At 36.5% G+C, this 13,598-nt stretch overlaps 1 long non-coding RNA gene across 1 annotated transcript; it reads right to left on the bottom strand.

The window, feature by feature from the left end:
* Nucleotides 1-2,285: 2,285 nt before the first annotated feature.
* On the bottom strand, nt 2,286-12,596 carry LOC115432027 (uncharacterized). The gene is made up of 3 exons (XR_003937157.1): nt 12,448-12,596; nt 10,122-10,126; nt 2,286-2,298 (listed from the first exon to the last, which is right to left on the bottom strand). It is a non-coding gene; the product is annotated as an uncharacterized LOC115432027 (long non-coding RNA).
* Between the last annotated feature and the right edge of the window lie 1,002 nt (nt 12,597-13,598).

The following is a 13,598-nucleotide window of genomic DNA, read 5'->3' on the forward strand; positions in this document are numbered from 1 at the left end:
AACCAATAAAGACCCAGTGGTACTTTTGTGTCAGTTCCCAAATTATTTTTTTCCTCTATATTTAACATTTCTTAAGTGATTTAACACCATTTCTTGTGAAATAATTCTCCATACTTTGTATTTTTTCCTGTAAAAATCTGGTATTTTCCAAAATTTAATTCACTCATCATATAGATGTTCGTAAAAGCTCAGATTAAAGTTGATAGCTATTGTATCAAAAACACAGGAAGTGAAGAAAAAATGACTTTCTCAATCACATATTTCATTAACTGAACATAAAACAAGTCTCTCCATCTACTGTCATTTATTAAACTCCATGGGTTTTACTGGGGAATCAATGTTGTAGAAGATGTCAGTGTTTCCATGGTAACTACTGAGCCTCTGAACATCCAAATGGGTCATATCTGATGACCATGAAAAGATGACAAACTGCATTTTACACCAATTATTGATATGTATCGATAGGATTAGTGGATCAACAGGTTTTAAACAGTTTAGATCTGGAGATGGTTTGTGTCATCGGTGGCTGTTTGGGTCTCTATGGGTTAATATTCCTTTTTTTTACGCTTAAATAAAATTCTCATTATTTATACATTATTATGCTATTATTTTATTGGTCCATCCCACTTGAGATCAAATTTAGCTGTATGTGGTCCCTGAACTAAAATGAGTTTGACATCTCTGCTTTAGGACATGTAATTGGTCAGAAGTGGTCATTTGGGAGGGTTTTTAGTCGTTTTGGTCTGTTATCATAAACGTACTGATACTGAAAACCTGTGGCGCCTCTGGCCAATTGCTCCATAAAGTCGATATCAGGCTTGCAGCTGCGGTTCGTTTGTGTCACTACATTTCTTAGGAACACATTACCCAAATGTGTTAAGATCTCCAACATTATAATATAAATGAAGGTGTTGTATGCTCAGTCATGGTGAGTCTGCATCTCACTGACATCAGTTTCCTCCTGGGAAAAACCTTTATGTCAGATCCATTCCATGCACCAATTTTTCATCAGGGAATCACAAGAATGGTGTGGAGTGTTTCGCTTTTAGACATAATTTTATTGGTCATGAATGAAACCAGTTTCCATCTCGGCCTCTGATAATGTATTCATCCTAATCCCATCCTATTACATACAGCTGTGCTGCTGTCGGCAAAATTACCGCGAGTCAGTCGAGGACATGGACTTCGTGTACCTGCATTAATAATCCTTCTCTCTACTTGAAGCATCTGCCAGGGGCTTTACGTGTCTTTTTTCATATAATCAATGATTGTAAAGTATGAAGTTTGTGAAAGTAAGCTGCTGTGTGTGTAAATGACGGAGAACTTTTCAGATTAGGCTTCACTGTACACGAAACACTTTCAGTTCTTATATTAAGGGCTATATTTTGGAAATTACACTTGTAAAAGTTTTTCTTCAGAAGTCTTTCCATTTATAAAAGTAGAAAAAGTTATGTAAATGTATGCAGCCTTCGATGGCTTTCTTTTAAAGCCAATAATTATAGAACCAGCTCATCAGAAAGAAAGTAAGAGAGAAGGTTAAAGAAAGAAGTTACACATTTTCCCATGACAGCTGTGACTTATCCAACTCTATAACTTTCAGCTTTCCTGATAGCTCCATCTATTTCCATTTCAATCAGTCTGATGCACTGGCAGTGCCATTACACCTATCACGACATCTAGTTTGCACACACACAGACACACAAATGCACACTAACCACTAACTTCGATTTAAGATGGACATTTCTATCTGTTGTAAAAATGTATGGTGTCATGATGTAGTTTGTAAACTTTCTTTAAATATTCTGTACTGCTGTACTGCACCCACAGTTCCCCAGTACTAAACTTTTAATTTAATTTAATTTTTTTCACAGTAGTTATTAACTATTCTATTCTATTCTATTCTATTCTATTCTATTCTATTCTATTCTATTCTATTCTATGTGTTTATTTCTAACCGATCCTTTGCCTGTTATAGTTTGATAGTTTAGATTTTCCCACTACTTTTTGACTATGGGCAGCCAACTGGGACAAGTTAAAATACTATTTTTGGTCTGATTTTACCACATGTGTTTCTTAAAGGGAGTTTCTCATCTTTTTTTTTTTTTTTTTTTTTATATATTTAACCACAATAAATTATGTAGTTTATGATTATTATACTTATTTCCCCTGTGCCTCTAAATAAAACAAAGCTTCTGTTTTAGCGCATAACCAATACAATAATGGAAAATACGTAATGCTGACAGTCTTACTAATATGAGATACTCCTCTAAGCATATTGAGTTTGCTCTTTTTATTCATCTGTTTTATTTACAGACGTCTGGATTCATATCTGTTCTGAGATGCCGCTATTTTTCTCCTGTGAGCCAAAACAAACAGCCTCAGTTTGGAGTAAAAGTCAAAATAAGTCACAGGGTGAGAGGAATAACTAAAATTAATAATCATACATTAATTAAACTTGAGTTGTTGAGTTATTGTTAAATGAACGGCTACTTAAGTAATACATATCAGTACTCCTACCAAATAAGTTTAAGACACCTTTTTTTTTTAAAGGGCTTAAACTTTCTTTCCAAACATTTTTAGAGCAGAAACTGTTTACTTGCTTTTGTAAATAAAGCAGATATAAATATGAGCGCACTGCTCACTTTATATTTCACTACGTAAAAGCCTGTCTGCATTTCTTTAGTGGTATTTTTGCTTATACCTAACCCTCTGTGGGGTGTTTGGCAATAGGAGACATACAAACTAAAAGAAAAATTGGGCATTCACAGAATATGGTGTACATGAATAATCTGCTTTGATGACTGTCCTGTGTGGGATTTTCATAGACACAAAATGAATGGATCTTTGTGACAGTACAAAAGCCATCGTCAGAGATGGAGAGACAGGTTGAGCCAAAGAAAAGACCCATTTAAGAGAGAAAAGGGCTTGTTATGGGAGAAGAAAGTGAGAATGAGGGTGCAGATAAAGTGGGGGTGAGGGAGAGCCAATTTTAACATCAGAACGGAGGCCTGAGTCCAGGGACGACAGAAATAAAGACGTGACAAACAGAAGCAACACGTCCCTTATTTAACATCGGATCTCTCTGCTGTTGTATTGTTGTTGTTTTTTTTTTTACATACGGTTATGTAATCACAATGAATGTTTATATTATGTATAAGTGAGGGTGTTAGTGTGATATTCTCTGCAGTGCATGTTCCATCTCTGCCCCAAGGACAGCGACACAAAGACAAGCAAGAACGAACATGTGAGAACAGAGTATGCGACAGCCTCCAGTCCTCCACTCACCCTCACTGCATTCACTCTTGCTCTATATCCTTGACTGCATTTCTTGATTTTCACTCTCAGGTTCACCCTCCCCAGCAAATGAAAGAAAACAGTGTACAGTGGGGAACATGGAGCCATTTAAGAACTGGCTGTCCTCGTCCCCTCCCAGTAACATCTGCTGTAAATGCTGTTATTTTCTACTTTTCTCGCCAGCTCTTCTTCTTAGTCTTTTTCATGTATATTTCTCAAATCCTTAACCTTCACTCTATCCTTGGGTTTAATTATTTACCAGGTGGTGAATTTCTAATAAATGAATCCAACTATTTCCATTTTGGGTGTTGAGGATTTCTCCTGTGATGCATTCCTTTATCCATTCTTCATTTAAGTGAATATGATATTCATCTATATTAGCGCTGTTTACATGCTTTATTGTCCTTTTGTAAAGTAATTTATGTAATGTAATGTAATTTAGAGGTTCATTTATGTAATTGTTTGCATTTTAGGTTTCAAGTTTCACTTTAGCTGTTATTACAATCTTTGGCAAAACTCTTGGTGTTTTTTTTTCTTTTTTTTGATTGTGTGCTTGTGCTTATGGCTTGTGTATGTATGTGTACAGCAAGACAAAGTGAAAGGAAACTACTGTGTATGCATGTGTGTATAAACTTTTTTTTTTTTTTTGGTGGTGTACTGGTTAAGTATAGCTATTTCTTTGTTTTGTTCCTGTGTGTAGCCAGCTCCAGGGCAAAACTGCCTTCAGCCGTCGACTTCCAGGCAGTGCAGCATGGGAGGCTGCAGCCTGCCCTCAGCCAACCAGATTGCGAGCTAGAGCATGGCCAATCAGCGATCATTAAAGAAAGTAGAACTCAAGCAAAAGAGCACCAAATCAGCTAAATCAGCTAAAGACCGATCAACTCTGACTGACCAATCAACACCCCTAACCCTGCAGAGACAAGCTTTTCGTACACACGGGAGCACACACATACTTTTTCATGACTTGCAGCTATACAGTTACATTTTGTAGTTGCAAAACCAATGAGACTGACAGTGTTTGACACAATGCTTTGTACAAAAATAGTTGTGTTGGTGATAGACACATTCCCTTGTGTCATCACCCTTTCTGCAATATTGTCCTGAAGACTCCTCATGTCCTGACCCATCTGATGTCGTGCTTCCAGTGCAAATGCTTGCAGAAACCTATGGAAAGAATAGGTTCAGGTAACTACAGTGGTAGAGATTTTGGGGTCCGGGTAAGGGACATGTATGTCGATATATATTTATAGATATAAATAATATATATATATATATATATATATATATATATATATATAATTACATATAACATTGGTCTACAATTTTTTAGAAATGATTTGCTTCATACATTAAATGTGCTAAATGTTACGTATTTTAATAAGATTAATTGGAAAATAAATGACGAAAGTGCTGGTTTGCTGATGCTTTCAAGGTATATAATTAAGTGTTATTACACATATATATTGGTTTATGTACATTTATATAATTGTTTTATAAATCTTCCACTAAATAGAACCTGTAAAGTGAATGTATTCTAATGTGCAGACAGTGTTTTGAAGTAGATCTTGTAGCTCTGAGACAAATATTCCTTTTGAGTCAAACCCATTCTCTCGTTAATTCTTGAATTTCACATTTTGACCCGAGGCTGTATCTTGGAAAGTTCAGCCAACCAGCATTTTTGACTTGACTTTTCTTTATCAGGGACTCTCATGTGGTAAAACTTCATTACTTTTATTCTGGAAGCATTTTCCTTGTAGACCAGTGTAATATATATATATATATATATATATATATATATATATATATATATATATATATATATATATATATATATGTACATACACCTGGTGATCTCCCTTTTTTTTTTTTTTTTTAGCTCTCCCGCTTCGTAACCTGTGATGTAATATCCATCGGCACTCACTTCCTGTGGGTGTAACTTATGAGCAGCCTGGGAGTCGACGGCTGAAGGCAGTTTCGCCCTGGAGCGTGTAGCCAGAGCCCACTGCCATATTTCCTCCCATATGAAGTTATATTTCCAGTAGTATTTCTTTGATAGTACTTCCTTAAGGCTTGTTGATTTGTACTTTATTTTGTCTGATTTTTGTCATATTCATTTTTATTATTTTTTTTATTATCATAATTTTTTGGGGAGCGTCTCCTGTTCTAAATTGCCTCCTATTTTATTGTTCCCGTTAGAACCCTAATTGTGTCTTGAGTGGTATCACTGGTCTGCTTTATTTACCCTTACATATATTTCTTTTTCCATAGGTTTCATATGTTCCTACCCCACTGCTCTCTACCTTTTCAATCTCCCTAGTTTCCCTTTAACTGGCTGAAGTTCCCCTCTTTATCCCCCTTCTCTTATCTTGTATTTAGTCCATGCTCCTTCCATTTCTCCTCTCTCCCACCTCTGTATGTCATTATACATATTCCCCTCTGAAGTCCTCCTGCCACCTTCTTTCTTTCATTTTCTTGTTTCTCCCTCCATCTTTGCCCTGCTCTGTGCTCCCTCTGCCATCCCCCTTCAGGCACTTCTTTCTCCCCTTGACCTTGGACACACTGAACAGTCTGCTGACATACTAAACTCCCTCTTGTCTCTGTCTAAGCAAACTCTCTCCATTTTCTCATGCCTGTTATTAGGGATTTTTGCACTCAGAGGATGTGTCATTTGGCAAATTATTTAGGGATTACCTGGAACCTCAAAACTATGAATTCTTCAGAAGTAGTTTCCCGACCAGTCAATGAGAGCCCAGACTCGGTGTTTAAACATGTCCACCTGCCTCTTCGTTTCATTTCTTGCATGTTGCCTGCTTTCCAGAATCTTCTTTCCAGTAACACATGCATTAATAAATCTCGATCATGCCATTCCTCATGTTATCCTTGTACGTATTTCCACACCACTAAGTGAATCTACTTCACCCCACCCTCACACATCCTTATCCTTGAATAATTTATATCTACATCAATAAATCCAAAGACAGATACAATTAAGTTGCATCAGTTCTATTATTTATGACTCACCCGTTGGAGGGTTTTTCACCTGTCATCTCGATTTACCAGGGAAAAAAGGCTTTTTCTGCTGCACCACATGTCATATTGTTCTGCACAAACAAAGGCACATTGCGACCACAAAGAGAACGCTTCCTGGAGTCTTCATGATGATGTTTTTGTCTGTCTGCTTACCTTCTACTGTGTCCTACCTGCTGGATTTTTGTCTCATACTGACCCTTATTCCTGTCACTATAAGTAAAAACTTGTCAACAAACAAAGAGTCTTGCAACCCTTGTGCATGTTTTGCTCTATGTTTATATGGTCTATCTCTACTGACATCCCAATACCTGACAGAATTGTTTGTTTATAACAGTGAGGTGATTATTTTTAACTACAAACAGAATCCAGTTTAATAGATATAACCATCTTAAATTTAAGTTGGTGTGATTAGTTTGAAAAAAGCAACCATTTATTCAGTAGTGTGTGTTGACTATTCCTACATTATAATCTGCTGATGATTCTAGCAGTAATGACCAAATATGTGTTCTGGGATCATACAATGATCACCAAAATCCCGTTCATTTTGCAACATCTACTACAAATTAAGAAAAAAAACAAAAACAAAAGACAAAATGTCTAAGGCTGTGTTCAGACTGCAGACAACTGTGGCCCAAATCCAATTTTTTTCCCCATATGTGACCTGTACCCGATCTGTTAAAGAGTTTGAACAGCACAAATCCGATTTTTTCAAATCCAATGCAGGCCTCTTTCATATGTGGTCCTAAATCCGATATGTGTCTGATATTTTGCAATACGACTTCAGTTTGAACAGCCAGGTCGCATTTATCCGACCTTTACTTCATTGAAAATGCGACAACGTCACAAGTTTGCATCCCAGGAGGAGGAATGGTGGAAAAAAACATATTTACTTCTGTAACACAGTGTGTGCCTGCGTGGTCATATATATGTCAGGACCTCTTTCGTGCATGTGGGTCACTTCAGGATCGCATTCTGTTCATACTCAAAACTGATATAAGTCACATTTAATATGAGTGAGCACACAAAAAATTCAGATTTCACTAAAAAATCTGAAGTGTGCCTTAAGACCTGCTGTCTGAACGTAGCCTGAATCATAAGAAAGGACCAAACTATGGATACAAATGACTAGAACAGAAGCTATGGCTACAAAAATACATACAGTTCATACTTGAGTCTTTTTACACCAAATTGCAAGAAATTTCTTCATTGTGTTTCTGAAGTTTTGTTTTCATAAGAATGCACAGATGTGACCTGTGACCATCAAACCTGCATCATTTCATCCTTGATGCCAAGTGAACATTTGGACGAAATTTGAAGAATTCCCCTGGATGTATTTGTGAGATGCAGTATCATGCTCACACTAATGGACAGACAGAGCAGCACAGTGACCTTAACCTTCAATTTTTCACTCTTAAAATTGTTTCACTTTATTCTTAGATCCAAGAGAACATTTGGGCCAGATTTTGTGACATCCTGCTAACTCGTTTTAGAGATATCATGCTTTAAACATAATGGGGATGATGGATAGGCAGACCTTTGTAAAGACATGTGCTGAGGACACGTTTTTAAAAAACACCCTCTAATTTCAGCATGATATCATGTGTCTTTTAGCAGAATCCAGAGTTCATTGCCAAAGGACACGTGTCAGAGCAAAGAAAATGTTAGGTGACTAATACATTAATACATCTCAGGATTAAGATAAAAATAACCAAAAAAGAGCTTATATTAACTGTAATGCATTGAATAAATGTCAAATATTTGTTTCTTCCTGAATGTACTCTATGTTCTCCCACTGCCATGGTGTAATATCATCATTTTTTTTTACCCACAAATCATTGCTGTGTTTTGTGAACCTACACTGCTGACTTGATCACAATCAAGGGTACCAGAAAAGGTGCACATATAGATAAAAAATAATAATGCTCTATCAAAAAATCAGACAGGCATTTTATTTGTCTGATATTTGTCTTTTAAAGTTCAAATATTTTTGTATTATGGTGTCTACTAAAAGTTTCGCAGGCTTGTACCCCTGTCAAATCAGAAATTATTGGGTGTACAAACACTCCAGCCTAATAGCCTCCAGATTTAATGCCTACAAAGATATACAAATGTTTCAGCACTCAGGATAATCATACATTGTTTATTGCATAGATGTCGTGTCCAAAGCATGCGCACTGAAAAATTCCATATATTGACAGAAACAATAAAATTAGACCCACATATTTTGATATGGTGTACGGACACTACTTGGTGTACGGACTCTACAAGATTGGAACAGAAATCTGTCTTACCACATGGTCGCATCTCTGTTAGATCTGTGACTAAGTCTTCCTGGTACAGGAGGAAATAAACATTTGTGAACAAGTTATAACAACATATCTATAAGGCATATATGCCATATATTGATGGAAGTATATTGGTGTACGGACACTACATGAATTTTGGTGAACAACGCGCCATTGAAAACATGCGGTTCGACGTAAACATCCGTTTGTCACATTGTTACCAAATTTTTCTGCAGCCAGGGAGCGTACCAAAATCTGTCTAGTTGTGCATATTTAGTCATAATAATACTGAAATAACAGGTTCCCATTCTATTATTCCAATTAAAGGGCTGTAAAAGAAGGGTTTTCAGAACAAAATGGTTGATTGTCTTAATACTGAAAATAAGAATTGATAATCAAACAGCTGTTCAACAAAATGATCAATAAATGAAAAGCAATGTGATGTGTGTATTTTGAAATAAAAAGACACAGGAGTTGAGTAGTAATTATTTATTGTGTTAGAAAACATTATGTACAATAATTTTGCTCTCTTATAACAATAAAATTGTGCACATGTTTTCACACTCATTGGGGTCGCCATTGTATCAGTTTTACCTGATTTCTTCAAATTTGGAGGACTGCAAGATCTAGTAATAAGATGGCCAAAGAACATTTTGGGAAATGGTTTTGGGGGTATCTTTTTGCAATACTGATTAATAACTGATGCAAATATACTTGTGCACCTTGATTGTGATCAGGCCGTACAGTAATTACACTTGTTCATCAAACAACTACAACTTGCTTTTTTTTTTTTTTTTTTTTTTTTTAATTTTAGCAGCCTTTGGGCCTTGTGAACTTAATAGGGATTTATGAAGTTGTTTAGCAAGGGAGGAAGAAATAGAAATTGTAGTATTGGCAGTCTAGTCAGGGTTCTATTAATGATACATGAAAATCTTATTATATGACAAATTGATCAGTTTCCCAAATCACCTCACATAAAGCAGAGCTGTACGGTGTAACATAACAGGTTTGGACAGGATAATCGTCTTTCTTATTGCTGGTTAAAGGAGATATTATTCATCATGACAAACTGCGCTGCCCCCAGCCAGATAAATTAAATTTTAAGCAACAGAATATTTGCCCTCAACAGAAGCTACTTAAGCCTCAGTTTACTATTTATCTTCAGTGGGCTCGCTCAGCCTCTCCCTGGAGCACTGTGGCTGCGTCAGGATATACAGTAAATCGTGACTGTGGTTTTAAATCCTAGCAATGGTCCCTGCAGCAAAAGGTACAGTGGAACAAGCAGACTGCAGTATTTCTGAATATTCCCCCTAAAACACGCTACAATGAAGCTGTAAAGCTGCATAAAACAGCAACAGCTTTCAGATGCTATTACAGGAAATTCGACTTTCTTATTTTGCGCCAACACTGTTTAAACAATAGACATCTTCTGTACAGCAGAAGGAACAACCCCACTGAATGTCAATAAAGAGTCACTGAATGAAGGAATACATATTTTAAATTGAAATATACTTTTTCTTTCATACTTGTACTATTAACTTATTTAGACTTTTACTGTTCCAAGCTGATAATGGTTTTGGATTTTTCATTATACTTTTAGTTTTATTTAGTTTTCACTTTTTTTCCTCTAATTCAGTTAGCTTTAATGCATTTTTAGAGCAGGTTTGCTAGTTTTTTTTAGTTTTCTTTTTTTTTTTTTTTGTAAATGCTTAGTTTTACTTTAGTTTAGTATTTTTTTTTTTTTTATATCTTTTGTCTTCCTCACTGTTGTATTCAAAAAATCCCACATACGACTCTGACTCCTCACCATGAAGTGCCATATGGTGCCGCCAGCTAAAAATTTGCATCGAGCAAAATAAATTGATTTCATATCAATCCGACATTGACAAAGACAAAAACAAAGGGAATTTAATCCATAATTATTATACATTTTAGTCAGTTTTGTAAGCACACAATATAGTTTCAGTTAGTTATCGTTTTTTCTTTCAATTATAGTTTGTTTTTGTTTTTTTTTCAGTTAATTTTTCGTTTAAGTTTTCATCATTTCATTAGTTCTCGTTAACAATAATAACCTTGGTCTGTTCATATCAATTAGTGATTTATTAACCTCCTATGACCCAGGAAATGTCAGCACAGTACAAGTGTTTTTTTTGTTTTTTATTAAATAAGTGCCTATATAAGAAACATCATGATGCAACAGTTTTGTAAGATGCAGTTTTTAAAATTTTTATGGAATGTCCCTTGTGGTGGACAGTTTTCTTTTCTTTTCTTTTCTATTTTTTTTTTTTTTTTTTTTGTATAAAGTTGTGAAACTCTTGTCCACAAATGTGGTCAGAAAACCCATAGCTGGGTCTCAGGAGGTTAAAGTAGTATATGCCAAACATTGGAAATAAGTTAAAAGATGATATTTATTCTTCACACACCTCAGCCTCTTCCAGTGTCACCAGATCTTCATATACTTTCAATCAGAAATTGAAAGAAGTGAAAGAATCCGAATAAATCATATTCTTGAGAGTTGTTTGTGGTTTTGTTTGGCCGGTGAGTTAAATCCACATCACACATCAGTCCACATCAACTTTATACAGAACCCATAGTCATAAATATTATAACTCTTAAAAATGGACAGAAGGGAAGCTGTATAAAATCTGCCATAACTGACAGAGTTCGACATCCAGCTCCACAAATAACGCCAGAGCTGCTGGTGGTTCCACTCATCTATCACAGAACCTCCCACTTATATCACCTGTGTTTCTACTATAAAAATATTTGGAGCAAAAAAAGTAAGACCACAAAGTACTAATCTACTGTGAACACCACAAGACTACAAAAAAGGATGTCCACATCATGCTGGATGACCAATGCTGACTGTTAATTTTCATTAATGGAATTTTTCACCAACCTCTTTTCTTCTTATTACAGATTGAAACTACTTGCAGAGATGTGAAACTTCCTTTATAATCCATCAAAGGGAATATCATGTCTACTTTAATTTTGTATTAGGGTTACATCATTGTTGCATGATAATAAAGTTGAGAACAGGTAAGACCAATGTAAATTAGGAATGACTCTGGTGTTGTGCATGTGAGAAGACAAGACTTTCTTCCAAACCTGATGGCTAAAAGGAAAAAAAAATTAATAAGACTTGTTCAATCTGGATCCAGAAACTTTTACTTTAAAACACATCATCCCTTTTATACCTTTATGATCTGACATGCATCAGGAAATTACAAAAAAGACAACACTGTATTTATTTTAAAAAATAACTTTAGCTCCAAAATTGATAATAAGTCTTCAGTATTACATGGCCCCGACTGAGATGGTTTGGACATGTGCAGAGAAGGGATGGTGAATACTTTAGTAGAAGGATGATGAAGGTTACAAGCAAAGAGCACAGAGGAGAGGTGTGGATGTGGTGAAGGAGGTCATGCAGGTGTTGGTATGAAAGAAGAAGATGCAGGAGACAGAGGCCCTGTCCAATACGAAGACAGTTTCGGTCATATCTGCAAAACTTTTGTATCATTAATTTAGTTTAGTTATAGTTTTTCAGTCACTGAAACTGCAACTTTTTGAAACCAGGTCCCAGAGTGGATAGATTTGAAAGCGCCTGTTTCACGTCCACATCTTCTAAAACGATGATGTCATTGCCCCATCTCTCTAACCTTTCACCCCGGAAGCAAGATGCCACTGCACAACAACAAGAACAACAAGAACAACAACAAGAACAACAACAACAATGGCGGACTACAGAGTAGTGCTCGTGCTACAACAGCTATTGATCTTATTGGAAATATTGAATCAAAATCTTTGGCTACTCTTTCATTACAATGAGCGAAATAACCATAGCTAACAACATTCACTACATCCTCTTGGATCTACCGTGGAGAGGAGCAACCAGAAGGAAATACTGGATCAGACCTGGTAGAACCAAGCAACCTTTATGCGCATGCTCCACGTCTTCTCTTTTTTGAGAGAGCATTACAACACCACATACGGACCTAGCATTTGTACTACATCGTTTTCAGTGGTTTTCAGTGGTTCTGTGTGGATGCAGATATTTCCTGAAACGACTCCATGTTTACGGAGTACTTTTTTGAAAATGACAAAGAAAAAGATCAGAGAGGAAAAGATGTGGTTTCATGTTAATATGGTCAGAGTCAAATGGAAGCAGATGAGTGGATGTGACGATCCTTATAGGAAGCAGCCAAAAGTAGTCGTAGATTGATAAAGCGGCCTCAGTAGCCTCAGTAACACTGGTATTTAATGCTGTCGTGGCAGGAAAAACTTCAGTAATATTACATGAAGTGTACACTACACAGAGGGAATATTTAATACATATAGTCTGAACTGGGTCAGATCCCATGACACTTTCCTTTAGGTGACACAGAACAATCACATCTCCATTAACGAGACAATGAAAGAAAAGTCCATTAGGTGTTTCATTAATGTTACGTTAAATATTTTAATTCAGTTTTAAGTCAGGGTGTTCAGTGTGTGCTATACGTCTTCTTGTCCTTGTTCTGTGTTTGCTATTCCCTGCTTTCGCATTAGTGTGGCCTCATTTCTCAGTGGCCGTATCAGGACCATGGACAGCTCTGACCTGCCGGCTGCTCAATTCCCCATGCGGCTGCAGTCAACGGGCAGTAATGTTTGACACCGATGTAATGTAATCCAGTCATCAGCAGAGCCCAAGGTAATACACCACAGCAGCCAACGAAGAACGATCCATCTCCCTGATCCCCTATTTACCGGTTTTGTCTCTTTCCCCGCTGACGTCTAGTGTAAGTACCGATGCCGAACATGTTGTGCATCTCCCTTCATCTCTGCCTGCCATTTGGCTTGCCCACCAGGACGCCCTGCAAAGCTGCCCAAAAATACACCTTTGTGTTTGTCTGCTTCAAATGAACAAACATGCTGAGAGTGATGCCTTTGTCTTTGACTTCCAAGCCAGAAACTGTAAATGGTAAAATGGTAATGTTTATGGTGACTCAT

Source organism: Sphaeramia orbicularis, chromosome 13 (assembly GCF_902148855.1).
Source record: "Sphaeramia orbicularis chromosome 13, fSphaOr1.1, whole genome shotgun sequence".
Taxonomy (NCBI): Eukaryota; Metazoa; Chordata; class Actinopteri; order Kurtiformes; family Apogonidae; genus Sphaeramia; species Sphaeramia orbicularis.